Source organism: Nycticebus coucang, chromosome 1 (assembly GCF_027406575.1).
Source record: "Nycticebus coucang isolate mNycCou1 chromosome 1, mNycCou1.pri, whole genome shotgun sequence".
Lineage (NCBI taxonomy): Eukaryota > Metazoa > Chordata > Mammalia > Primates > Lorisidae > Nycticebus > Nycticebus coucang.
In genome coordinates this window covers 165,228,862-165,254,903 of record NC_069780.1, presented here as the reverse complement: position 1 = coordinate 165,254,903, position 26,042 = coordinate 165,228,862, and the positions used below count along the sequence as shown (strand labels likewise).

Sequence of the window (26,042 nt, the reverse complement as noted above, 5' to 3'; positions counted from 1 at the left end):
TACTTATAATTATGATCTCTAGGGCCTCTCAGAAAATGAGATCTCATTCATCTACCTCAACAGCCTGAAAGGGCTGTTGGCAAGGGAAAAATGCTAGAAGGAGGGCTCATTCTCCTTTCTGGGTTGTTTAAAAGCCAGAAAATGTATATTATCAAGGGCAAACTTGTCTGTCCCAAGAATCTGGCTCCAATAAAAAGTCCTACTGTTTGTTCACCTACAGACGGCCAGCATCACTGGGTACATGGACAGTAGAACCAGGAGAAAGGGACCGGGAGGGGATATAGTACAAAAGTAATCCCCTGGGTCCTTCTGTTATAGTTAATGAGGAATAGAAGTTGAAGAAGAAATGAGATCAGTATAGACTCAAGTACAGTCATGTACCACATAATGAGATTTCAGTCAATTATGGACTGTTCATATGATAATGGTCCCATCAGATTTTAATGGAACTGAAAACAAACCTTATGTACTGCCAGTCATATAAAAGTAGTGCACAAATAGTTTGTACAGTATATAATACTTGATAATAAAGACCGTGTTCAATAAGCCAGGTTACACTGATTGCATTTGGTAGGTAAAGTCCCTCTTGCAATCATGTCTTGCCCACAGAAGGTGTGGCACACACCAAGGCCCCACCCCTCTCCCTCGTTGCCCCCACCCCCATGACCTTAATTGTCATTAATAGTCCTCATATCAAAATTGAGTATATAGGATTCATACTTCTCCATTCTTGTGATGCTTTACTAAGAATAATGTCTTCCACGTCCATCCAGGTTAATACGAAGGATGTAAAGTCTCCCTTTTTTTTAATAGCTGAATAGTATTCCGTGGTATACATATAATCCACAGCTTGTTAATCCATTCCTGGGTTGGTGGGCATTTAGGCTGTTTCCACATTTTGGCGATTGTAAATTGAGCTGCAATAAACAGTCTAGTACAAGTGTCCTTATGATAAAAGGATTTTTTTCCTTCTGGGTAGATGACCAGTAATGGGATTGCAGGATCAAATGGGAGGTCTAGTTTGAGTGCTTTGAGGTTTCTCCATACTTCCTTCCAGAAAGGTTGTATGAGTTTGCAGTCCCACCAGCAGTGTAAAAGTGTTCCCTTCTCTCCATATCCACGCCAGCATCTGCAGTTTTGAGATTTGTGATGTGGCCCATTCTCACTGGGGGTAGATAGTATCTCAGGGTGGTTTTGATTTCCATTTCTCTAATATATGAAAAAATGATTCTGCGTTTTGTATGGAACCAGGAAAAAACCCCATATAGCTAAGGCAGTTTTTAGTAATAAAAATAAAGCTGGGGGCATCAGCATACCAGATTTTACAAAAAAATTTGTACACAAAGCCATAGTGGTCAAGACAGCCTGGTACTGGCACAAAAATAGAGACATAGACACTTGGAATCGAATTGAAAACCAAGAAATGAAACTAACACCTTACAACCACCTAATCTTCGATAAACCAAACAAGAACATACTTGGGGGAAAGACTCCCTATTCAATAAATGGTGTTGGAAGAACTAGATATCCGCATGTAAAAGACTGAAACTGGACCCACACCTTTCCCCACTCACAAAAATTGATTCAAGATGGATAAAGGACTTAAATTTACGGCATGAAACAATAAAAATCCTCAAAGAAAGCATAGGAAAAACACTGGAAGATATTGGCCTGGGGAAAGACTTCATGAAGAAGACTGCCATCGCAATTGCAACAACAACAAAAATAAACAAATGGGACTTCATTAAACTGAAAAGCTCTGTACAGCCAAGGAGACAACAACCAAAGCAAAGAGACAACCTACACAATGGGAAAGGATATTTGCATATTTTGAATCAGACAAAAGCTTGATAACTAGGATCTATAAAGAACTCAAATTAATCCACATGAAAAAAGCCAACATTCCCATATATCAATGGGCAAGAGACATGAAAAGAACCTTCTCTAAAGAAGACAGATGAATGGCTAACAAACATATGAAAAAACTTATTTTTTTTTTTTTTTTTGGCCGGGGCTGGGCTTGAACCCGCCACCTCCGGCATATGGGACCGTCGCCCTACCCGTTGAACCACAGGCGCCGCCCGAACTTATTTTTTTTTTAGTTAACTGTAAAACGCATTAGGCTGGTTCTTTAGGTCTTCCAGAAAAAGGCACTGTTGTTATAGGAGATGACAGCTACATGTGTGTTATTGTTCTTGAAGACCTTAGGATAGCATGGGGAAGTAGAAGATAATGATGTTGAGATTTCTGACTCTGTGTAGCTCTGTAGGCTAATGTGTTTGATTGTGTCTTGGTGTTTAATGAAAAAAGGTTAAAACTGGGTGGCGCCTGTGGCTCAAAGGAGTAGGGCGTCAGCCCCATATGCCGGAGGTGGCGGGTTCAAACCCAGCCCCGGCCAAAAACTGCAAAAAACAAACAAAAAAAGGGTTAAAACATTAAAAAAACTCTTTTAAACACAAAAAAGCTTATAAAATAAAGATATAAATAAAGAAAATAGTTTTGTACTTCTGTATAGTTATTTGTGTTTTAAGCTATGTGTTATTACAAAAATATCAAAAAGTTAAAAACATATTTAAATGTTTATGAAGTAAAAAGTTATAGTAAGCTAAAGTTAACTTATTATTGAAGAAAGAACAATGTTTTTAATAAATTTAGTACAGCCTAAGTATACAGTGTTTTTAAAGTCTGCAGCAGTGCACAGTAATGTCCTGAGCCTTCACATTCACTAAGCACTCAGTGACTCACTCAGATCAACCTTTAGTTGAGCAAGCTCCATTCATGATAAGCACCTTATACAGGTGTACTATTTTTTAATCTTTCATACTTTGTTTTTACTATATCATTTCTATGTTTAGATATAAAATTTAGATATGCAAATACTTAAACATTATGTCACAGTGTCTACAGTATTCTGTACAGTAACAAGCTGTGCAAAGCTGTAGCCTGGGAACAGTAGGATTTTCCAGATGGCATGGGTGTGTTCCAGATGGCATAGACGGTAACGCTATACCATCAGTGTAAGTACATTCTATAATTTTTGCAAAACAAAGAAATCACCTATGGACACATTTCTCAGAACTTTTCCCCATTTTTAATGATATATGAGTATAATCAGGCAAAGAGAAACTACCACAGTTTTGTTTCTTTAGTTGTATTGCTATCACTTAAAATTGACTACATTAGAAGTACTTAAAAATTTTATAACTCTTTCTCTTAAGGAAAATAATATGTCAGGACCACATACATTGAAAGAAATAATTTATTTTATCCTATATTTATGCATTACATATTACTGAGACAGTGAATCAAGATTATAGAAATGGCATAAAATTAAAGCACTTTGCTAAGTTCAAATGGCCATAGCCATAACTTAAATGGAATTCTTTGTCATTGACTGTATCTAGTACCATAGTGAGATGACATTTAGCTATTTTTAATTTTAAATCTAGGAAGGTTAGCCTGTAAACCTTTTAGTAGCGCAGCAAGCTTTCCAAAATGCTATGAGTTAAAACATATGGAGATACTAAAGATACTTGGATAGGGTATGAATGTTTTCCCACACATAAATTGTATGTGTCAAAGAAGGAAAGATATTTTAGACATTTCACTGAATACTAGTTTAAAGTTACAGCAAAATACATGATAGTCATTTTTATAGTGATGAATTAAGAATATTTCATTACATGAGATATGATAAGCCAAACATATAAAAGCTCTCTGGTATATTCCTAAATCCATATTCTTAGACAGTGCCCCTCCGATATAATCCTGAAACAAAAAGGATTATGTGTGCATGTGTGCATGTTCAAGTTTGATAGTGACTGCCAATTTGTGTGGAGTTTCCCCATTTACAAAGGTAGACTTGAACCAAGTATATCTATTTTGTCTTACTAGAAAATATTTTTAATATTCTCAAAACCAATACATGTTTTGTGTTTTCCTGTGATCTCTGAAGCGTTCGTTAAGCTTTGCTTTCTGTACTCTGTCACAAAAACAGTAGATAGATTGAATATGCTTTTTTTTTTTTTTATTGTTGGGGATTCATTGAGGGTACAATAAGCCAGGTTACATTGATTGCAATTGTTAGGTAAAGTCCCTCTTGCAATCATGTCTTGCTCCCCTAAAGTATGACACACACCAAGGCCCCACCCCCCTCCCTCCGTCTCTCTTTCTTTTCCTCCCCCCCCATAACCTTATATGTCATTAATTGTCCTCATATCAAAATTGAGTACATAGGATTCATACTTCTCCATTCTTGTGATGCTTTACTAAGAATAATGTCTTCCACTTCCATCCAGGTTAATACGAAGGATGTAAAGTCTCCATTTTTTTTAATAGCTGAATGGTATTCCATGGTATACATATACCACAGCTTGTTAATCCATTCCTGGGTTGGTGGGCATTTAGGCTGTTTCCACATTTTGGCGATTGTAAATTGAGCTGCAATAAACAGTCTAGTACATCTAATCCTTATGATAAAAGGATTTTTTTCCTTCTGGGTAGATGCCCAGTAATGGGATTGCAGGATCAAATGGGACGTCTAGTTTGAGTGCTTTGAGGTTTCTCCATACTTCCTTCCAGAAAGGTTGTACTAGTTTGCAGTCCCACCAGCAGTGTAAAAGTGTTCCCTTCTCTCCATATCCACACCAGCATCTGCAGTTTTGAGATTTTGTGATGTGGGCCATTCTCACTGGGGTTAGATGATAGCTCAGGGTTGTTTTGATTTGCATTTCTCTAATATATAGAGATGATGAACATTTTTTCATGTGTTAGCCATTCGTCTGTCATCTTTAGAGAAGGTTCTATTCATGTCTCTTGCCCATTGATATATGGGATTGTTGGCTTTTTTCATGTGGGTTAATTTGAGTTCTCTATAGATCCTAGTTATCAAGCTTTTGTCTGATTGAAAATATGCAAATATCCTTTCCCATTGTGTAGGTTGTCTCTTTGCTTTGGTTATTGTCTCCTTAGCTGTACAGAAGCTTTTCAGTTTAATGAAGTCCCATTTGTTTATTTTTGTTGTTGTTGCAATTGCCATGGCAGTCTTCTTCATGAAGTCTTTCCCCAGGCCAATATCTTCCAGTGTTTTTCCTATGCTTTCTTTGCTTTTTCAAACACATCTCTAACCTATATAGTGATTTTGCCATCCTGCTCTTGGTGGTATTGAGGTGGGGTGAAATGAATGGGAAGCCTATTTTTTCCTCTTTTAGTAAAAGTCTTTAAGCAAGGGAAATGCATGATAAGACTTGTGTTTTTGAGGAATTAACTTTGTTGTCTCTATAAAAGGTAGATTGGAAGAAATTAAGGCAAGAAGCAGGGGGCCAGTTAATAGGTGTCTGATGAGTTCAGTACCAAGTGAGAGGTGGTGAGAACCTCAACCAAATATGGGAGTCAGAATGGAGAGCAGAGAGTCTTTATTTTAAAGAAATATTTGGGATATAGGACTATATGATACAACTTGGTAAATGTTTGTATATAGGTAATGAAGTATGAGTGATTTGTGAGAATAAGTAACTATATACCCAGGCCACCTGCCAAGGCAGGAAGATTTGCCTCTGCAGATGGAAAGAAAAGGAAAGGCTGTAGTAAAATCACTGTGTGGGTTAAATTCAGTTTTGGATGTGAGTCACAAAATCCTCACCTTCATATCCAACCTAGTTGAATAAATTAAGGAATTGATTACTAATTCCTGGAGCTTGTATCTATGCCCCTGGATCATAAGAAAAACAATGAAACCTTTTGACTTTTGACTTGGGGCTAGATTTCTGCTTCTGAAACCTCCCCGAGATCAGATTCTTTCTTCCATAGTCCTCTAGCCTCTAGACTCTTCTACTAAGGGACAGCTCATGATTTTGAAACATGAAGAGTATTGGCTAATTATTTTACAGACTGTCTCTCAACCAGGGTTTTTCTGATGATTTCTCTTATTGGGCTGAGATTATACGTTTCAGCAAGAATGTAACAGAAGTGATAGTATACTTTACCTCTGTAGATGGAAAGAGAAGGAAAAGTCTTTGCTTTTGCTGATTGACTGTCCATGCCGTGACCCTGTGCCTCCTGTACTTACGTTACCACTTTGCTGAGGACCTCTGGCCTATGCTTAACTATGATTTTTACTAGCTTTCTTCCTGCTCTACTCAACTTTGGATCAGATTTCCTTCTTGATGCATATCTTTGAGTGAGATGGCACAATTAACCTCATAAGAGATGTATTTCTCAGTGTGTCAGTGGACTAAATTTGATAGGAGAGGGAAGAGAACACCACTCTAGTGGTGAAGGAAGAGCACTGTGTACAAAACTAGCTAATATTTAAGGGAAAGTACTGTCCTCCTCAAGCCTCAGTCTCTTTCTGTAAAATGAGTAGAGTGGGTTAAAGAACTGCTAAAACAGCACCTCTGGTTGCAAAACTTCATCCCAAAATATATATCTGTAGTATTTGCCTCTGTAGAATTGGATTTGATAGAACTGTGATCACAAAGGAAATTTCCCAGTGTATTTTTAAAAATAGATAAATTAGCCTACTGGAGCTCACTCTGGAATATATTTTCTCAATGATATTAGTCAAACTTCAAACAATTTTTTTAAAAAAAATGACAGGTGCTTGTCAAAAGGACACACAAGCCAGCTGGAAGGGGTTTCCAGTGGCCAAATCTGGATAAGCATATAAAGTATAATCCATAGAATAAGTTGAACGTTCATGAATTCATATTGATATAAATAATTTTGTAAGTAGAGAAGAGATAACTCTTTATAATAGAATTCCAGTTAATATAGCCGGGCGTTGTGGCGGGTGCCTGTAGTCCCAGCTACTCAGGCGGCTGAAGCAAGAGAATTGCTGAAGCCCAGGAGTTGGAGGTTGTTGTGAGCTGTGTGACGCCACGGCACTCTACCTAGGGCTAAAAAGTGAGACTCTGTCTCTACAAAAAAAAAAAAGAATTCCAGTTAATAAATGTAGAAGGAATGATAGAATAGAAAATTACCATGAGACAAATACTTTAGGTAATAATTATTGCAATAAAGAATCACTGATGGATACAAAGTTAGCTGGGCAAAGATACAGTATAACGAGAAAGAATATTTATGCAGTCTTAAGGTATTTCCTCACATGATACTTATTAAGCACAAAGGGAAAATAGTAACTTTACACTGAATAAATCTACCACCTTAACCAAGTGATTAAAAATATTATCACCTATTATAGGTAAGTATTGACATCATATAAGTCCTAATATGACACAGGAGGAGGTATAATATCGCTTCTGTTACATTCTTGCTGAAATGTATAATCTCAGCCCAATAAGAGAAAACATCATAAAACCCCTGGTTGAGAGATAGTCTGTAAAATAATTAGCCAGTACTCTTCATGTTTCAAAATCATGAGCTGTCCCTTGGTAGAAGAGTTTAACATGTCAACTAAATGCAATGTGGGATCCTGGATTTGATGTGGACCATAAAAAGCACATCAGTGGGAAAACTGCTGAAATTGGAATAAGGTATATAGGTTAGTTAATAGAATTCTGTCAATGTTAATTTTCTGCCTTTTCAATAATTATACCATGGTTATGGTAGATGTTGTTAACATTAGGAGAAGTTGAGTGAAGGGTATATGAGGGGAGCTCTCTGTAATATTTTTAACAACTTTTCTGTAGGCCTAGAATTATTATTATTTTTTAATTTATTGTTGGGGATTCACTGAGGGTACAAGAAACCAGTTTGCACTGATTGCATTTGTTAGGTAAAGTCCCTCTTACAATCATGTCTTTCCCCCAAAAGGTATGGCCTAGAATTATTTTTAAATAAAGAGTTTAAAATTGTATTTTAACCTTAAAAAAGTTTTTGAAACAGCGTTGCTGTCGACATAGCAAGGTTAAGTTAATTCACACAAACCTTTCTCTTCCATATACCCATATGCTAAGCCTGAAAAAGCTAAAATTATTAATAATTTTTCAAAATTTGAAAGAGAAAATTTTAGGACACTAAGAAGGTGCTGTATAATAAACGAAGAGGTAATCTTTAGGCCTTTAACATCCCTGAAGATTACTAAAAGCTTAAAATAGGAATGTTCAAGAAGCATATGTATGTATAAATAACCTTTTGGAGTGACCTTCTGGAGGACAGTCATGCCTCCTGGTGCCGCTAAATGGGCCGTAGAGCACATGAGTCTTGGAAGCAGAGCACAGCTCCCACTCCAAAAGCCAACAAGACCAAATGCTTACTTTTCTGGCCTCTTCTGTGTTACTAGATTACAGGTGTTCAACCTAGGGTTGGCTGGTCAAATTTATTCACTCTGGGCTTTCAGTCAGGAACCAGTGAGAGGAAAGAATACAGTTCAGTGTGGCAGCGGGAGTAGTGACAACATCCACTTTTCAGATGTCACATTCGGCATTCTTGAGTGCCCGTACTGTCCTCCATGCTCGTTCTGGGCCTTAAACCTGACTAGGATCTGATCTATGCCAAGCCCTCCTTACTGTCATATACCGTATTTTCTAAGCCTGGTTATTTAGCTTCCTCAGCAATTCTGGGATCTACTTTCTACTCTTTTAGTAATTTCGTTTTCTTCAGTGATGAGAATTCCTATTGATACGTATTGTTATACAAAAGTTTAGATGTAGTATCTTTATATCTCCATCCCACTAAAATGAATTTATGTTGTAAGACTTGTTTTGTGGTATGTATTTTTTTTTGGCATTTTACATTTTAATTTGCTTTTGTATGTATTATACTGCGCTAGTGGCTAGTGAGTTCAGTTTGAGCATTTTTATAGTACAGTGGTTAATAGTGTGGATTCCAGAAGTCATGCCCAGATTCAAATTCAAGCTTTGCCACTTATTAGCTGGTTGAGTTTTTATAGTTTTAAAATGGGGATAATAGCAGTACCTACCCCAAGACTTGTCAGGAGAACTAAAACTAACATATGCATACACATATGTAACACAAAGTGCTTAGAGCAGTACATGGAAGGTATTAATAGTAAGTTCTGTATTTCACTATTCGCTATTGTTACTATTTTAATTCTCATGTCAACTTAGAAGTTTACATACATTTGTTTTCTCATCGATTTTAACATGCCAAGTTCTCAAGCTCCTTTTGTATCAGCAGTACTTTCCTCTTGGTAACCTCTCTTGTAAGTATCTTACTGGAGAGAAGTTCACATTGATACTGAGATCTGAAATCAGATTTGGTAAATTAGTGTATTAATGAATCAACTCAGTTCTTGACAGATATTGGAATCTATACAGAATCTGAGTTTTGGGCTGATTTGCTAACAAGGAGAAGTGATAACTAGGACCTATATGTCAGAAGAAAAAGCACTTGTTTTCAAAAGACAACTAAAATATTAGCATCAATTAGTTATTTCTAGAATAATTTAATATACATGGCACTTAAAAGAAAAAAATATTAAAATTAAATGGATTTTTAGAGCCTGATGAACAAAATTAGGCTATTCACTGCCTTGCAAGGGGTAAGTTAGAACATTTAGAAGAAATGGAGACCATAAATACAAACTCAGAGAGAGTACTCATTAAACAATAAACAGCAGTATCTTTGTGTCAAAGGTTTGAAATTCTTTTCCTAGTTGTCTATTGGAATAAATTTTCCTTAAAGAATTATCATAACAACGTGATGGAAAAACGGGAGAAATTTTCTTACAACTTTACACGTTTTGATCATGTGATTAAGACTCAGTGAAGTGGTTTTAATCATTATAATGTGACCATGATTCTTTCCTTGTGGATATGGACATCATTATCCATCTCCTAAGACTTGTCAAAACTTGTCTCAAAGTTTTATTATAGTAAGCAGTCTATAAAAGGAAAAGTAGTGTTCTCTCTGGGACTGATAAGACAGGGAAAAGTTAAAAAATTACTCCCTAAATGCTTTTCCTGCCTCATTTTTGGAATGAGAAATTCTGATCTGTGAACCTTATTCATGAATGAATGTTTTTAAGTTTTAATTCCTTTGCTTTCTTGGCTCTTACACACTTTCTGGAATAACTTTGCTGTACAATTATCTGTCAATGTCTCCAGTCTCCAGCCCCCTTTTTTTTTTCGGAGACAGTCTTACAGTGTCACTCTCGGTAAAGTGCTATGGCATCACAGCCCACAGCAACCTCAAACTCTTGGGCTTAAGCGATTTTCTTGCCTCAGCCTCACAAGTAGCTGGGACTACAGGCGCCCCACAACGCCCATCTATTTTTTGGTGACAGTTTGTCATTGTTCTTTAACAGGCTGGGGCTGGGCTCAAACTTGCCAGTTTTGGTGTATGTGGCCAGCACCCTACTCACTGAGGGTGCCAAGCCAATGTCTCTGGCCTTTTACATGTTAGTTGATAGCAGTGTCATGTGTTTTAGATTAGAACTTCCTTGAGGGTAGTAACTCGTGGCTTGGATTCTACAATACTCTTCGATGATGATCGTGATGACAAAGTGGTTTGCTCCTTTGATTTGAAATACACCCTTGACTTCTAGTTAGCATATTCTGAGAATTACTAAAATAGCCACTGTTTCTTAATATTCATTTACTTTTAAATTGCCTCGTGCCATATCAAAATAAAAGAATAACTGTCATTATTTTCCTGATACCAGAAGCGCGTTTGAGCACTTTACAATTATTATAATTTTCACCAAAATGCACTGAAATTGATAGTGTTATTTTTGTTCTCATTTTACAGATGAGAAAACTAAGGGTAAAAGAGGTTAAGTTTGTCTATTGTCATTCAATGAGAAATATTATAGCCAAGAAACCTATGTCTATCTACTTCAAAGACATGGTTTTCAACCACTATATCATGGTTTCCTTTGAGTCCCCATGGAAATTTGCATTTGATTCTTTTATGTCTATGATATCTATATATTTTTTTCCTTTTTTTTAAATTTCTGATGTCTATATTTTAAAGTTTTTTTCTTACATAGTGCTTACTGAGGGTTACCATGTTGTAATAGCATAACCTTGAAAAATTGAAGTATTTCACTGATTTGTCTTCATTAAGAGAAAAATTCTAAAAACTTCTTATGTTTTATTTATCTAACATTGAAAAAGCCTATTATTTTCATTTTTAATACTGTATAGAATATGAGAATAAACATACATCACAGTTGCTATCAGTGCTGACACATTTTATATTTGCATATAATTCTTCTGTAGATATGTTTTATTCTTTCTTATGTGGTATTCACTAGTTTTGGATAAATAGAATATATTGTGTGGGTTTTTTTTTTTTTTCCATTGGGAGGATGATGGAGTTAAAAATAATCACAATAATAATTTTAAAAGAACACGCTGACATTTAGATCTAAAGACTTTCTCCTCTGGGCTGTAAAGTCTTAAAAATAGGTCACACTTCGGATTTAAACTCTGAACTACCTTTTGATCTTAAAGTAGCACTTATTCTTAACTTTAGTAAATTTTATTTTAAAAGGAGAAAATTAAAGAAATAACTTCAATACTTTCCTGTTCTAGCTCCTTAAAGAATTGGAAGTTTTCTTCTATCAGTGATCTAAGCTAGAAATATGAGACAGTTAAAAAAATACACAAGTTCATGCTTACTTAAATAAAATTGAGGTATAGGGCAGCATCCTTAAAATTCCCTATAGGGTTACTTTTCATTAACCAGAGAACAGTAGAGAAAGAGAATGTTTGTAGGCTATAGCCTGCCTCACGTCTTAGCATAATTGCCAATTCACTTGCTTCCCAATACTCTATTCATTACAAGAAAGCTACTGTGGGTCTTTAGAACTATTTTTCCTCAGTTCTAACACCACTACAAACCACTGAAGAACATGACCTTTAGCTTTTTCTCTTTTATTTCCCTGATTCATAGCATACTTTCTTAAACTTAGGATTTCTCTTATGGCCCTTCCTGCCCTGTACTGCCTTATTCCGTTAAACATAAACATCAGGCTCATTTCTCTACTGTAGGTGCTAATGACTGAAACGCTTATTTTTGCAAACCAATTATTGTTGTTCTGTAGTAGCCTAACTGTTTTATATGCCAATTATTTTTAGAAAGGCGTATTCTGTGGCCAGAGTAGGTTGCTGAAGTTGGGCTTGTAATTAAAGGTTACTTTAAAAGTTTTAGATCTAGTAATTTTCAGTGTACTATTTAATGTAAATATACCTGCAGGAATTGTGAAAGGATGATTTGCTGAAAGTGTGGTACCTGTTTACTTAGAGTGACAATTCCTTTATTAGTATAAACTTCATGCAATTATATAAATTTAACAAGTATTTATTTCAATGTCAACTAACTGATAATGATTCATTTCACATTTTAGTTCTCTTAGCCCTGTTAACACTTCCTTCAGCCCCCCCAATATTACCCTGTCTGTTCTGCTTTTCTCTAAATTGTTTTTTCCTTCCAAATGCTTAGTAGAATTTGTTCTATCCTTAGTTTCTTCTTCCATTTCTTAATCATCTTATTTACGGAAAAGAATAGTTAATTAGGGCGGCGCCTGTAGCTCAAGGAGTAGGGCGCTGGTCCCATATGCCAGAGGTGGCAGGTTCAAACCCAGCCCCGGCCAAAAACCACAAAAAAAAAAAAAAAAAAAAAAAAGCCCAAGAGTTTGAGGTTGCTGTGAGCTGTGACTCCATAGCACTCTACCAAGGGTGACATAGTGAGATGCTATCTCAAAAAAAAAAAAAAAGAATAGTTAATTAAATTCTTAAGTTTAGAAAATAAGAATCATATTATTATTACTATTTATATTTGGCATTATAATCTTAGTCTCTGTTGCTAAGATGTAAAATGAGACAGTTTAAAATAAGCATATGGATTATAATCCTACATCCAGATTTTTTTTTTTTTTTTTGCAGTTTTTTTTTTTTTGTTTTTATTTTTTGGCCAGGGCTGGGATTGAACCTGCCACCTCCAGCATATGGGGCTGGCACCCTACTCCTTTGAGCCACAGGTGCTGCCCCTACATCCAGATATTTTAAGGGTTCCAAATTTAAGATGGTCTAAAAAAAATATTTCCAGCATGAAACTGTCTAGGTAAGATATATATATCAAGTGCTCATATGACAACTAGGAAGTGTAATTAGCGTCAGAAAAAGAGAACTATGTTAGAGGCACAATGCCTGGGCAGCACACACTGAGCATGAATTCTGTACATTCCCACAAAGTACAAAACATGAGAAGTCTGTCTTTCTCCTGCTTTTATCTAAGAAATATGAAGGAAGTAATAGGAAAAGTGGCTTAGGGAGCAAAAGAGGAGAAAGAGAAAGCAGCAAGTTTTCATCCTGAGTATGTTTTTATGTCTTTGACATTTCAAAGTTCGTTTTTTTTTCCACTGCCAGCTTTAATTAATTTCATTGGATGTTCATAGAAAAAAATAACCCAGCATCCTCAGTTTAACTGATACCTACTGCATAAATACTTTTACTTAGGTCCATTATCTTCATAAGATTATTATCCAAATAAGACTATGAAAACAATTTAAACTGACAAGAATTATGCATAAGCATATTTTTGTTTGGTTGATTGATTTTTTTGGCAAGCAATTAGGTAGGCGTTTTCTTAAAGAGAAAGAAATCTTGTTTGCTAATGAATTAGTAATCCTAGTATTTTTGAACTTCAAATGACAGATCTTAACTTTTACCAAATGCGGGCATACTTTGGCGTTATTACCGTTTAGTTCCAGATCACTACAATAAAGTAAATATCAGAATGATGTGAGTGACACAAACTTTTAGTTTCCCAGTATATATAAAAATTATGTATATACCACTGTGTAGTCTATTAAGTGTGCAATGATTTTATGTCTTAAAAACCAATGTACATACAGCTTCATTGAAAAATACTTTTTTACTATTATTATCTGAACCTTCAAGGAGACATAATTTTTTGCTAGTGAAAGGTCTTGCCTTGATGTTGATATATGCTGACTGATTAGGGCAGTGATTGCTGAAAGTTGGGGTGGCTGTGGCAATTTTTTATAATGAGACAGCAATAAAGTTTACAGCATCAATTGACTCTCGCATAAAATCCTGTTGGATAGCATTTTCTCCAGAGGGGAACTTCTTTTAAAATGGGAGTCAGTCTTTCTAAATCCTGCCGCTACTTTATCAAGAAAGTTTACATAATATTCTAAATACTTTGTTGTCATTTGAACAATTTTCACAGCATCTTCACTAGGAGTAGATTCTGGCTCAAGAAGAAGAGGCATCCATAAGGAGCAACTCCTTATCTACTGAAGTTTTATCTTGAGATTGAAGCAATTCAGTACTATCTTCAGGCTGTACTTCTAATTCTGCTTCTACTGCTGTTTCTGCCATATCTGCGGTGACTTCTTCCACTCAAGTCTTGAACCTCTCAAAGTAATCCGTGTTGTAAACTTCTTCCAAACCCTATTAATGTTTCTATTTTGATCTCCTCATGCGTGTTCTTAATGGCATCTACAATGGTGAATTCTTTCTAGGAGATTTTCAGTTTACTTTGCCCAGATCCATCAGAATCACTATCCATGGCATCTATAGCCTTACAAAATGGTTTTAATTTTTTTAAGAGACAGAGTCTTATTCTCTCATCCAGGCTAGAGTACAGCAGCCTGATCATAGCTCATTGTGACCTTGAACTCAGGGACCCAAGTAACCTCCGAAGTACATCAGCCTCCGAAGTAGCTAAACTACAGGCATGTACCACTATACCTGGCTACCTAAAACAAAATTTTTTTTTTCCTTTATTAAATCTTGACTGTGTACATTAATGCATTTATGGGCTACATTGTGCTGAATTGATAAATAACGTGGAATGCTGACACCAAACTTTTTTTGCTTTCTTATCGTTCATGTGTTTACTGGAGTATCACCTCTGAAAAATTCTACTGGAATAGAACGTCTTTATATTCACAGCTTGGCTAACCATTTGGTACCAAAGGCCTACTTTTTGGCCTTTATTAGCTTTCAAGATTCCTTTCTAAGTTTAATTGTTTCTTGCTTTTGATTTAAAGTGAGAGATGTGCAGCTCTTACTTTAATCGAATACTTAGAGGCCATTGAAGGGTTATTAATTAGCCTAATTTCAACATTGTTGCTTGTCAGGGAATAGGAAGGCCCAAGGAGAGGGAGAGAGATGGCAGAATAGGCAGTCACTGGAGCAGTCAGAGCATATACAATAATTATCGACTAAGTTGATGGTCTTTTATGGATATAGTTATGGCACTCCAAATTAATTAAAATAGTAATGTCAAATGTCTCAAATTACAGATCACCATAACAGATATAATAATGATAATGAAGTGGCTGGAAATACTGTGAGAATTATCAAATTTTACACAGAGGCAGTGAGCACCAATAGACTTGCTCAGTGCAGGGTTGCCACAGACCTTTAGTTTATTTAAAAAAAAAAAAAAAGCAATATCTGAAGCACCATAAAATGAAGTGTGCCTGCATAGGAGGTAAATCATTATTCTTCAGGAAATGAACATTTATACTTTCAGAAGCATTTTCAGACTTCAATTTTTATGATTTTCCATGGTATTTTGGGAAATAATTTTTAGATTTTCTAAAATCTTTTTACATTTAAGGGCAAAATCATACATGTGTTTGCTCCTTTGCATACTGTCCCTCATATGTTCTGCTCCCTCTTTTGAGGAAGAAAAGAAACTATCCCTTATAACTTCTACTGCCCATCTATCCACTCTTTCTTTATTTTTATTTATTTATTATTCATTCATTTATTTATTTATTTATTTATTGAGACAGATTCTACCACTCTACCAGCCCCTGGGTAGAGTGCTGTGGCATCACAGCAACCTCAAACTCTTGGGCTTAAGCCATTCTCTTGCCTCAGCCTCCCAAGCAGCTGGGACTATAGACACCTGCCACAACGCCTGGCTATTTTTTTTTTTTGGTCGTAGTTGTCATTGTTGTTTGGCGGGGGGTTCGAACCCACCAGCTTCCGTGTATGTGGCAGGCGCCTTAGCCGCTTGAGCTACAGGCACCGAGCCTATCCACTCTTTTTTTAAAATCTGGTCTTAAGATACTTTACTAAGAATGGAAGAAAAAGTATCCAATGTACTCAGCCCTACTATGAAACTAATTTATGGCTTTCGTATGAAAGCTAAACCCAGTTATAAGCTAAGAATATGGGGAAAGGGGAAAGGGAGGGGAGGGGAGGGGAGGGGAAGGATGGCGGGAGGGAGGGTGATTGGTGGGACCACACCTATGGTGCATCTTACAAGGGTAGATGTGAAACTTACTAAATGTAGAATATAAATGTCTTAACACAATAACTAAGAAAATGCCAGGAAGGCTATGTTAACCAGTGTGATGAAAATATGTCAAATGGTCTATAAAACCAGTGTATGGTGCCCATGATCGCATTAATGTACACAGCTATGATTTAATAATAAAATTAAATTAAAAAAAAATCCTGTCTTAAAATAGCAACACTTCCTTTAACAGAACTTCCCTGAGGGCTTTCAGAACTTTGTTCGACACACTGTGCCTTATTTACACAGGAGCAAAGTATTAAAGAATTTAGCTATTTACCATGAGCTTTAGAAGGGGAAAAGGAGGTCTTTGATCTCAGGATAGTTCTTTCCTTACTTTATTTGTACTGATTTGGAGAGTCTAGTACTAAACTTGTCTTAAGAGTGAGAAAGGTTGAGAACCATTCAGGTGATGTGACCCAAGGGTTGTATTGGGAGTCCAGATCCCTCACTCTGGGTCATTGCAGCAAGACCATCCAGTAGGATTGTGCAGATTTGCCTTGTCTTCTATGCCTTACTGCTTACATTTCCAGCCAACCAAATTTGTGTAATGTTTCAAAACATGCCATGTACTTTCCCATCTCCATACCTTTGACTAGGTGGTATCCTCTGTCTTAATACCTCCTTCCTACCTTTTCTAGGCATGGAAAACCACTCTTCCTTCAAGGCCAACTCAAATGGTGTCTCTCTCTGAAACTTTAACCAGTCTACCAGGAGAGAAATAATTGTCCCTGCCTTTGTTTACTTGAAACATTTTGTATGAGGTGTAAATAAGAGGTCAGGCTCCAGAATCAAACTGTTTACATTTAAATCCTGGATCTAGTTAAGAATGTGGCCTATTTCCTCATTTGTAAAATGGAGTTTTATGAAGACATAGTAAAATAATGTTATATAAAAGGCTCAACCTGGGCCTGGCACATGATAAGTGCTTAATAAATATTTTATGTTGATTATTATGTCTTGTGAATATGGCAGTGATTTCATTCTTTGTTATTAGTTATTAGTTGTATTATTTTGTCTCCTTTGCAAGATTGGTAGATCTGGGGATCAGGGACCTTGTCCTAATCATCTTGCCTCCCAGACAACCTAGTGTAGTGCCTCACTTTCAGTAGAAACTCAGGAATTGTTTGAGGATATGTATTGGGAAACCACTTAAGTGTTAATAGGGAACAACAGCATCTTTCCCATTTCTTGCCTTAGAAAATAATGTTCCCTCTACCTAGAATATGCTTTGCCCCTTTCTTTGCCTGGTGACCTTCTAATTATCCCTCAAACCTCCTCTGTCCCCTTAAAATGTCATCACCTCTGTAAAGATATTCCTGTCGGGCGGCGCCTGTGGCTCAGTGAGCAGGGCGCCGGCCCCATATACCGAGGGTGGCCGGCCAAACTGCAACAAAAAAATAGCTGGGCGTTGTGGCGGGCGCCTGTAGTCCCAGCTACTCGGGAGGCTGAGGCAGGAGAATTGCCTAGGCCCAGGAGTTGGAGGTTGCTGTGAGCTGTGTGATGCCACGGCACTCTACCGAGGGCAATAAAGTAAAACTCTATCTCTACAAAAAAAAAAAAAAAAAAAAAGACATTCCTGTCACCTAGACAAAATTAGTCACTTCTTCCTCCCAATCTGCCTATGTGGGAGTCTTTAGAACTCTCTTCCTAAACCTCTCTGTGAGTTCCCCTAAATAGGTACCATTTCTCTAGACCTGGCTTCAAAAGTACATAGGTTCCCCAAATGCTTAGAAAATGGATGAGTTAATGAATAATATAGAAGCCCACAAATGTTGAAAAGTCCAGATTTTTGGACAAGAGTGATGGTTTAGCAAGCTCCCTTCCCCAGCCATTTGCCAGCCTTGGTTTTTGTTTTATTTTAATGTAAAGTTAAATGTTTGAAGTTTTACTTTCAATTTTTGTTTTCCCATATTCTGCTGGAAGACCATTTAATAAGTGGAAATACTGAAGGAACCAAGAAAATTTGCATTTGGGCTAATTAATTCCTGATCTCCATGCTAGAAGCTTCTGTTTAGTACTAATCATATTTTCTATCAGTGAGAGGAGTCCTAATGATTTATACACAATTCCATCCTTTTCCATGAAGTTCATAGAAAATATTTAGAAGTCTGTTAATTATTTTAGTTTCTTAAGGGAAAAGAGCATGTTCTAATTCCTTAGTGGCATGTACTGTATATTGATTTTAAGGTAGATGCTTCTGTAGTCAGAAAACATTGTTAACATCACAGTCAGGTGATAGCACTGACTTTTTTTCTTTTTTTTTTTGAGGCAGAGTCTCACTATGTTTTCCTTGGTAGAGTGCTGTGGCGTCACAGCTCACAGCAACCTCCAACTCTTGGGCTTAAGCAGTTCTCTTGCCTTAGCCTCCCAAGTAGCTGCGACTACAGGTGGCTGCTACAATGCCTGGCTATTTTTTGCTTGTAGTTGTCGTTGTTGTTTATCAGGCCCCGGCCGGGCTTGAACCCGCCAGCTTCCGTGTATGTGGCAGGCACCCTACTCACTGAGCTATGGACACCAAGCCATCACTAACATTTTCATCTTGATTAATCTCTCTGTGTTATTAACCAAGGAAGTCATATATTGATAGAGGTTTTTATTTGACAGAAAATGGTGTTTTTTGTTTCCAATTATTCATTGCTTTTTTTCTCTGTTTTTCTGTTTTTGGTTTTTTGATTTCTACTCTTTATTTTATTCCTTCTTATTTGCTCATATTTTTCTGGTTTTTTAAAGTAGAAGTCTAGGACTTTATTTGAGACCTCTTTTCTAATGCATACATAAAATGTTTTAAATTCCTCTCTAAATACTATTTTGTGTCTTACTTCAAGCTGCCATAACAAAATGTCATAGACTAGAGGTGGCCTAAACAACAGATATTTATTTCTGTCCAAGATCCAGGCGCCAGTAGATTTGGTTCTTAGTGAAGACCACCTTTCCTGACTTGGAGATGGACTTCTCCCTGTCTCACATGAGTGAGAAAGTGGATAAGATAGGGAGGCATAGGCAGTGGTCTCTCACTAATTCCATTCGGGGACCTACCCTCATGAACTCATTGAAATCTAATTACCTATCAAAATATTTGCTCCCAGTCACTTAATTATTAGGGGTTAGAGTTTCAACACCTGTTTTGGAGGCACAACCATTCAATTCCTAACAATCCCCTAAGGTTTGATTTTTGTGTTTATGTTTTTAAGGGATTCAAAATATTTTCTAATTTCCTTGCATTTTTTTTTTTTTTTTTAGCTATGGAATATTTAGAAGTGTATGGTATAATTTCCAAATATTTTGCTTTTCTATTATCAGTCTGTTAATTGATTTCTATTTTAATTCCATTCTGGTCTGAGACTATACTTCTTATGTTTATGATTTTAAACTTTTAAATTTATAGTGGTTTATTTGTTGTTGGTTCAGGGGAGTGGAGTCTGGAATATAGTCTATCTCAGTAAATACCCCATTTATATATAGAAAGAATATGTGTTCTGTTTTGGGAGGGAGTATCCTATAAATATCAATTAGGTCCAGTTGGTTAGTAGTATTAATCATGTATATAACTTTACTGATTTTATTTCTACTTATTCTATCAGTTACTAAGAGAGGAATGTTGAAATCTCAACTATAATTGTAGATATGTCTATTTCTCCTTTCAGTTTTTCCGCTTTGTATTTTAAGACTCTTTATTGGGTGTATACTTATTTAAAACTATGTCTTTTTGCTGAACTGACCCCTAATTCATTATGTAAAATATATCATTTCCCCGTAATATTTCTTGATCTTTAGAGCAAGTGCTTTGTTTGATAGTTATATACATCTTCTAGGTTTCTTATGAATTTTATTTGCCCAATGTATCTTTTTCCACTCTGTTACTTTTAAACTAATTTGAAGTGGGTTTTCTCTAAGTATATATAGTTGAATCATTTTTTTTTTTTTTTTTTGTAGAGACAGTCTCACTTTATGGCCCTCGGTAGAGTGCCGTGACCTCACACAGCTCACAGCAACCTCCAACTCCTGGGCTTAAGTGATTCTCCTGCCTCAGCCTCCCAAGTAGCTGGGACTACAGGCGCCTGCCACAACGCCTGGCTGTTTTTTGGTTGCAGTTTGGCCGGGGCCAGGTTTGAACCCGCCTCCCTCAGCGTATGGGGCTGGCGCCTTACCGACTGAGCCACAGGCGCCGCCCTGAATCATATTTTTTATCCCATTTAGCAACATTTGCCTTTTATTTGGAACATTCATGCACTTATGAGTAATCTTTCAGGACATGAAGTATTGGTAAACAGCAAAGTTTCAATGCTTTTCAATTAAAATTCAGGAGAGTTTAAGACAATATTCTGAGCTTATGGAGAAGAGCACAGGTTTATAGATAAATAAATGTTTTCCAGGATAAAGGTAAATACTAAATACCTGGTAGAGAATTTTTTAGATCTCAATTTTGGATCCCTGATAAAGACTAATTTATGTCCATCCATAAAACGTATATGTCTGTCCAAAGGAGAGAATGACCTGGCTTGCCTTAACTAAAATGGGTCAGGATGTCCCTGTACTTACGTTTAATGATTTACTAATAAATGACTTCTTCTTTTCTTCAAAATAAGTCTGTTTGTCATGTTACTTTAAGGCAGTCTCTTTCCTCTATTATCCTATTGTTGTGATGTGGAAATAAGGGGTCGTAGATCTTTTTGTTTATTAGGAGAAGCTGGAAATCTCTAACTTTTTGAATGCCTGTAAATTGTCATAAATTCCTATTCACTTCTTCCATCTTCTCTTCTTCAAATTAAAAAATAAGTGGAAATATAATTTTATTTTTAGTTTTTCTCTGACCATTACTGGTCAGTGTTTTTTTGTGTATGGTTTTAGTTGAAAGGTTCATATTACTAGGATTATTAACAAACATAATTTTTTTAAAGGGAAAAATTATTAGAACACTTAGTATGAATTAAAGTGTAATCTTTCTGAAGTCAGGGATTATATTTTCCATTTGTTCCCACAGTCTGGCACAATGTCAGGGACCTAGAAGGCAGCCAAACAACAATTGCTTCAAATTGATTTCTTAAGTAAAATGGGAGCTCCTGCTTTTTTTGAAATAAACTAATACAATGCTTAGGATAAACAATATTGGGATTCTCATTTTTAGTTTTTATTAGGCTGTTTTCTCTAACAAAGTGAACATTTGAAAAGGGAAAATGGTTTTAATTTTGTTAAACCAAGTTGGATTACACTGACTGAAGTCAGTGCAAATTTTGTTAACCAAGTTGAATTATACTGACTGAAGTTTTGTCTTTTAAGGCAAAATGCAAATTTAAACCAGTTAACTCTGGGACACAGGCCTTGGAGAAAAGGGAAAAGACCATTTGATTTCTGCAATATACATTTTACCAACAAGTGCTTTGTTTTCCGTTTTCTATACTGTAACCCCAATTATATGGTTTTTTTGCTTCTTTGCTCTGACTCTAAGTCCAACCTGAGAAAAGCCACAGTTTTACGGATTGGTGCCATTCCAGATTTATGATTTATATTTCCTTCTGGGCCCTTACTTTTTCCTTGTCCGGTTAGCCCTGTCATTCATGCCATCAAGTGTTTTCAAACTTTGCCAGATCTTCTCTGGTTCCTTTTACATCCCCCATTACACCCGCATTTCCTACTCAGTTATGTCCTCTCCTTTACGTGGAAAAATAGGGACAGTAAGCCGGCCTTCTGTTAAGAGTCTGCACACTTGTAGGATTATGGGTTTCTGTATTCATACTGCTTTGTCTTTCAGCCTCCTTCCCTGCAATCTCCAAGGAAGAGGTCTTTCTCCTTTCCTTCCCCACTAATCCTTCCACCTGTGCATTTGATCATGTTCTTCCTGCTTCCTCTGAGCCCTAATTCTATCAGTTACTCCCTTTCCTGTATGTTTATCCTTTTCATCCCTATTGGATCCTAGAAAATATGCTCAAGTTTCTGCTTTTTATTTATTTTATTTAACAAAAGCCTTCTCCAGCTCTAGCCTCTTTCATTGCCGGGTTCTTACCCAGAGTAGACTATATTCGCAGCATTCACTTCACAAATGATCTGGAACTGTCCATTCAAAGTCACTGACTGCAGCTTAAATTGCTCTTACGTACTCTACCATTAGTCAGCTTTAAGCCCTCACTTGGACTCACCTGGACCACTGCTGATGTTTCTTGACTTACCTCCCTGCCCTCAATATCACTCTTCCAGTTTATCTTTTCCACCACAGCAGAGTAATCTTTTAAAATAATGATGTGATGATATTACTTCTCTATTGTTAAAATCCTTCAGAGGCTTAACATTGCCTACAAAGTAAAAATTTTCACTCTGTAGAAGGACATATGAGGCCACTAATGATTTCACTGCTGTGTCTCCAGTCTTACCTATTACTGGTCTGTTATTGAGTCCACCTGTACTTCCAAAAGTAATATTCTGTTTCACTGTTTGTTTTCTAAGAATTTCCCTCTGTCACCTGGGCTAGAGTGCTGTAGCCTCAGCCTAGCTCGTATCAACCTCAAACTTTTGGGCTGAAGTGTTCCCCCTGCCTCAGCATCCCAAGTAGCTAGGACTACAGGTGTGGGCCTTGATGTTAATTTTTCTACTTTTAGTAGAGATGAGTGACTTTGCTTAGGCTGGTCTCAAACTTCTGACCTCAAGGGATCCTCCTGCCTTTGCCTCTCAAGAGTGCTATGATTATAGGATTGTGAAATTGTACCCAGCCTTTGTTTCATACTTTTGATCTTTTATATTTTCTGTCCTCTAGTGAAGTACATTTCCTTGTATCCCATGCAATCTGCTGCTTAACTTTCAAAGACCACAGTAAGTATCCTCATTAAGCTTTACCTGACTTCTCTTTCTCTCCTCCTTACCTATCACTATTATACTATCATGGTATATTTTTGGAGGTTTTACTATATAGTTTGTGGATACTGCCATTATTTATAGTAGTTATTTGGTTTTATGTTTGTCTCCATTTCTAGACAGATCTCCTTGAGGGTAGGAACCATTTTACTCATCTTGCCATATGCCACACCTAGCATAGAGCCTTATGCATAGCAGTGACTCCGTAAGTTTGTAGAATGAATGAATTTTAGCAAATACTTCATTTGTGCTTCTTCCATAGGCTCACTATTATACTTTTGAATTTAGATAATAATTTTTATAATTTATGATAATCTTTAATATCACTGAACTTAATACTGGTTATTGTGATTATTTTATCATTTATAATAATAATGCTGGCTGTTGTGGCATATAGCTTCAAGGAGATCTAAAGAGCAGAGAAGATGAATTTTAACTAGTAACTAGAGACTTTAATAAGATAATCTATCTGAATATTTAGTTCTTTTGTCCATATTATTGTAGTGTATGATACCAGCTCATCTATGCATTCCTCTGCTAAACAAATTGTACTAAACTAGAGAAAAGATTTAATGAAATTTATGATCATTTTCCTCCTGACTTCTCATGTCCTTCTCCTTCATCTCTGTGTCATGCCGGAGAACTTCATCTAAAATGCACATCTGATGATTTACTCTTTTGCTTGTTACCCTTCAATTCTTCCTTTCCATTTACCTGTATTCTAGTCACTTTACTAGTCTCCTCCTTTACCAAATTTAAAACTTTATTCTTGATTAGACTTCTTTTAAAAATTTGTTGTCACAAACAGCATGGTTCTGCATCCCTTTGCACCTGCAGCTGATAATGCTCACTATTCTCTACTCCAAGCATATGGTTCAAGAGGATAAACATAACAGCACATTGGTAATGTTTATGTTAAATGAGCCAGTCTTCTCCAAGCATCTGCTGCACAGGCGCAGAAACAGATAAGTTGTTTCAGCTATTGGCTGCCAGGAGAACAGAAGGGTTGCCACAACAAAGTCAGCAAACAACCCCCCAAAGTCTCTAAGAAGCATAAACTCATGCTGCTGGAAAATCAAAATCAGTAAAAGACTACATTTTTGATGCTTGATCTTGGCTTTGTTCCTCACATTTCTATGTAAAGACTGGACTGTTTTCTGCAGCAACTGGGCAATCTTTAGAAGAAGATTTGAGATTCATTCAGCTTTTGAAGGAAAGTATATATGAAATCTCCTTGGTCTCTGCAGAGTTGCCTGGTAGTGAGGTTGGATTATGCTGCCCTTGGAAGCTTGGTCTTTTGACTGACTTTGATAAAATCAGCTCCAAGGAAACACAGCATCCTCTCTTCCCTGGCGCCACTGGGCCCGCCACCCTCTCTCCCCAGCCCTTTCCTTTCCTCCTTTGCCTACCACCTCTCTATCCCTCACTTAGACTGGCTGCCAGGGTTCGCAGACAGCTGGGCAGAGAGTGGCTAAATCTGCCCAGCTGCCCGGGAAGCTTGGCGGCCAGACTGAGGGAAGGAAGCATCGGCTCTCTTTGAAGGTTGGCTGCCAGTGAATCTCAGGCAGCTGGACTTCAAAGGGGGGACCGCCAGGCTTTCCCTCCTGTCTGGGCAGGTCATTCCACAGCATGGTGCTTCCGGTGCTGGCATAGTGGCTTTCAAGTTCCTCTTCAGTTAAAGAGCTGAATTGGGAGCAGCACTTGTGTTCACATTTGTGGTTTTTATGTGATACAGACAGTGTAAGACCCCACAACCCCTGTGACACCAAACTTAAGAGTTAAAGAGAAAATGAAACATCATGTAAAGGACAACTAAGGGGACCCCAGCAGTGAGTGGGATTTCCTTATTTTTGGCTTCCAACTATTATTTGCTGAGTTTTGAATTACTTCAGGGACTCTTGGTGCGATCTTGTTGAATAAAGGATAATCAGCCTATGCTTATGAACTGAATTTAGCCAGTGGCCTGGAATTGGGTATAACCATGGATGATTGTTTTGTTTCCAGAAATTTTTATAGCACTCACCCTGTATCTCTTAACTTATTTATGTATTCATTTTTTCTTTGTAGAGACAGGGTCTCACCCTGTCACCCAGGTTGGAATATAGTGGCACAGTATAGCTCACTGCAACTTTGAACTCCCAGGCTGAGGAAACCTTAAGTCAGAAGAGCCATGATTTGTAAGAGTGTAGGCCCTGGAGCCAGGCTACCTAGGTTGAAATCCTGGCTCTAATACTGGTCACATGACTTAGGGCAACTCTGTACCCCATACCGTCCTTGAAAAGAGGGGATAATAATAGTACTTGTAGGACTGTTGAGGAGATTTAAAGAGTTAATGGATATCTAGCTGGGTGTTGTGGCGGGCGCCTGTAGTCCCAGCTACTCGGGAGGCTGAGGCAAGAGAATTGCTTAAGCCCAGGAGTTGGAGGTTGCTATGAGCTGTGTGAGGCCACGGCACTCTACCGAGGGCCATAAAGTGAGACTCTGTCTCTACAAAAAAAAAAAAAAAGAGTTAATAGATATCATGTACGTAGGGTAGTATCTAGCTGCTAGTAAGGATACCAAAAATGTTAGCTCTTACTATCATGTACCGTGATTGGTTATCATTGACTAGAATTAAATGCAGGTAACAAATGACTGGTTTGTGATTTTTACTTCCCCTATTTGAATGAAAGACTGCTAGCTTCTTCCTTAGGTTGAATTTTTAATAGAACTTTTTGAGAAATCTTTAATACTGTAAAAAATATTTATGTAATTTGAAATAGAAAAAAGTTATTTCATGTTATCCATTCGCCTTGTACTAACTTTCTGTGGATACAAGGAGGCCAGACTTATAAAAGGCCATTACTAAAACAATCTGTCATACAAACCAAGAAGAAGAAATATTGCAGCTTATTATAAAGGGGTATTTTGGTTGAAATTAGAATCAGGGTTTGAATTTTTGCTCTAACAATTTCTAGTCACATGTCTTTGGGTGAGTTGCCTTAACT

The 26,042-nt window shown here is 36.9% G+C and overlaps 1 protein-coding gene across 2 annotated transcripts in view; it reads left to right on the top strand.

Annotated features, from left to right (window-relative positions):
• WDR70 (WD repeat domain 70) overlaps positions 1–26,042 on the top strand; it is a 345,496-nt gene that overhangs the window by 233,726 nt on the left and 85,728 nt on the right. The window lies entirely within an intron of this gene.